At 57.0% G+C, this 3,286-nt stretch overlaps 1 non-coding gene across 1 annotated transcript; it reads left to right on the top strand.

The window, feature by feature from the left end:
- The first annotated feature begins 360 nt into the window (after window positions 1-360).
- LOC138223494 (U2 spliceosomal RNA) lies at window positions 361-546 on the top strand. Its single transcript, XR_011181911.1, has one exon. It is a non-coding gene; the product is annotated as a U2 spliceosomal RNA (small nuclear RNA).
- The last annotated feature ends 2,740 nt before the right edge of the window (window positions 547-3,286 follow it).

The raw sequence follows: 3,286 nt of genomic DNA on the forward strand, positions 1-3,286 counted from the left end.
ATTCCTGATACTATTATTTTGCTTGTCGTATTATAGGAGAATTTACGGTAACTAGCGGTGTTTACCGGTAGCTTGCGGTAGACTGCGTACAGCGTACCGCAAAATAATACGGTATCGCCCGCGCATTTTGAATGGCTGCATCTGTATGTGTGGGTTGCACAGAGAGAATGGGTGGACCATGGGAGAGGGGACACGTGTGAGAGTCTTGTATGGAAAGTTCAATGCGACATCACGAGGAGAGTGAAATGGGACATTGCACGGTGGGGCTTCGAAGCGGCAAAAGAACGCTGGAAGGTGTTAATTTCTTTAGGGTGATTCTGGGAGGGTGTTGTTACATAAGTAAATGTAAAGGTATGTAATTTATTATTTTTGCATTTTTCTACTAAAAAAAAATCTGTTCTTATCCGTTCAATATCTGATACGTCCCCCATCGGGGGACCACATATTAAACGGATTTTTGGAACAGGGAGCTGGATCAGGAGCTTGCTCCGTCCTCTCCACGCATCGGCCCGGTATTGCAGCGCCTCTGGGAGCGGTGCACAACCTTCTCTCAGCGTTGAAAAGAGACGTAGCTAGCAAGCAAGCAAGGTGGACTGGAGCTCCTTTTTCTCCGGTCTCGTCTCTCGTCCAGCTGTGTGTCTCTGTGTCTGTCTCTCTCTCTCTCCCCCTCCCCGTCTCCGTTCCCGTGCTCCCTCTGTGCACTCTCGGCAAGCAGGCCAGCCCCCTTTTCGGCTCCCATGCGTTTTCCCTCCAAAAAACTTATATCCACCTTTCTTTCTTTTTTTTCACCAGGCAGGCAGGCGTGTGTGTGTGTGCGCGCGACCCTGTCCCTCCCTCCCGAGGGAGAGCTGCCCCTTGCCTTTGCCCACAGGTGCTGGCTCTCGGCTTTCGCTTGCAGCTGGTTGGGCACAGCTGCTGCCGGTGGGAGGGGCCTAAGCTAAGGAGGCTGGGCGGCTGGCACACCCTGCGGCTGCGGTCGTTGTCGGGCCATTGACAGAAGATCAAAGAGCAGGGCCCCGCCCGGGACTGGCAGGAAGGCAGGCAAGAGAGAGGGGGAGCAGAGTCCGGCGGCAGGACGGGAGGCCGGCAGCTGCGCGGGCCCCGGGCTCCAGAGGAGTCGGCCTGCGCCACTGTGTGCCAGCGGAACGCCCGAGCGTCGGTCCGCGCCTTTGGGGGCATCGCTTCTTGGCCTTTTGGTTAAGGTCAGAGGTCGAAGGAGAGAGGACAAAGAGGACAACTCTACGTGGACACGCTTTTGGATTGCTTTGGATTTGAACCCGGATTGCTGTATGGACATCGTTTTTGGCTTTTGGATGTCGGCACTTTTGTTTTTCAACCCGGCTTTGCGGTTTGGCTGTTTTGCGGACGAAAGGCTACCCAACCATGGCTGCAGAGCCTGGAGAGGCGAGGAGGGCTGGAAAGGACCCCAGCATCAAGTGGACCATCCGCTTCCGCTGGAAAGCAGAGATGGTGCCACCTGGATGAGAGGAGTTTGAGGATGATGTCTTGTTTGGACCTCTGGGGCTGAAGGTGTCGGAGATCAAGTGCATGCAAGGGAACCGGCCACAAAAGTTTATCGACGCCACGTTCATGAGTGCAGAGATCCACAAGAGGATGGCGGAAAAATGTAACAAAATTAAATCGAGGACGGCAGATTGCAGGAGTACAAATACGGTGGTCAACAGGGCGACAGCAAGAGGTGGGTGGTCCTACACATGTTCGACCCGTTTATCTCGGATGTCAACGTGACAACCTTCCTGCGCAGATGCGTGGAGGTGAGAAGGGGACCACTTGTGATCAGCGATGCATGCACTGTGTGGACGGGGAAGCGTCAGTACGAGGTGGAGCTACGGTGGGACGAAAGGGCAAAGGATGGGTTCATCCACCCACCAGCGACCTTCTCAATAGGAACAGGTAGGGGGTATCTGTTCTACTGGGACCAGCCAGAATTCTGCAGGAAGTGCCGGGCCTTCGGGCACCGAGAGGGGGCATGCGACGCGGAAAAGTGTGGGAAGTGTAACCGCCCGGGACACCACACTCAGGACTGCCCGGTTAAGGAGTGCTGCCCGTGCGGGGATAGGGGCCACTTATACCGGCAGTGTAAAAAGAGGGGCACGGACATGGACAAGGCGGTCGAGGAGTGGATCAGGCAGGCAGATGAGAACAGCGAGGGGGAAGGCCGGCCGACAGGTAGCAGACCCCCCCGGTAAGGCGGAGAAGAAGGGCGGAAGGAACGGGAGCAGCAGAAGGAGGTGCGCCAGGTAGAAGAGGATGGCGAACAACCGGGAACATCATGGGGATCGGACGTCGAGCAGCTGGAAACATCGCGGGGATCGGACGGCGAACAACCGGGAACACCGTGGGGAGCAGACGGAGAGGCCGGAACCTGGGCAGAGGTGGTGAAGAAAGGACGTGTGTGTCCGTGTATGTGTGTGTCCGTCCCCGTCCTCCATCCCTGTCCTTGCAGACGGGCCCTTTTGACAGCTGGGTGTTTTCCCTCCAAAAAACTTAGTATATCCACCTTTCTTTCTTTTTATCGGCAGGCAGGCCTGTGTGCGTGCGCGCGTGTCCCCATCCCTCCCTCCCGAGAGAGAGCTGCCCCTTGCCTCTGCCCGCAGGTGCTGGTGCTCAGCTTTCGCTTGCAGCTGGTTGGGCACAGCTGCTGCTGGTGGGAGGGGCCTAAGCTAAGGAGGCCGGGCGGCTGGCGCCCCCTGCGGCTGCGGTCATTGTCGGGCCGTTGCCAGAAGATCAAAGAGTAGGGCCCCCGCCTGGGACTGGCAGGAAGGCAGGCAGGCAAGAGAGAGGGGGAGCAGAGTCCGGCGGCAGGCCTCTGACTGCAGTGAGGCTGGCAGCTGCGCGGGTCCCGGGCTCCAGAGTAGTCGGCCTGCACCACTGTGCGCCAGCGGAACACCCGCGTGTCAGTCTGGGCCTTTGGGGGCATCGCTTCTTGGCCTTACGTGGCCTGACCACAGCTTGGGCTCTGAGCCGAAAGAGGGAGAGGGTGGACGGCGCGGCTTTTTCAAGCGACGGCGATTTTTTCTTCGTGGCGGAAAGGATTCCGGCCACACTACGCAGAATGGAGAGGACTTCAAGCAAGACTGCAAGACCAAGGCATACCGTGCGATTCGTGTTGTGAGAGGAGGCTTCAGACAAAGAATTTGCTAAGAGACGCTTTCGAGGATGATGTCCTTTTCAAGCATCTGCCTTTGCAGCCAGAAGATGTCTATTGCCTCCAGGACTTCCCAGTTAAAAAGATTTTTGATCTGTCACTTTATTCCGCGGAACA

The sequence above is a fragment of the Lepisosteus oculatus genome, chromosome 16 (genome assembly GCF_040954835.1).
Source record: "Lepisosteus oculatus isolate fLepOcu1 chromosome 16, fLepOcu1.hap2, whole genome shotgun sequence".
In the NCBI taxonomy this organism is placed as follows: domain Eukaryota; kingdom Metazoa; phylum Chordata; class Actinopteri; order Semionotiformes; family Lepisosteidae; genus Lepisosteus; species Lepisosteus oculatus.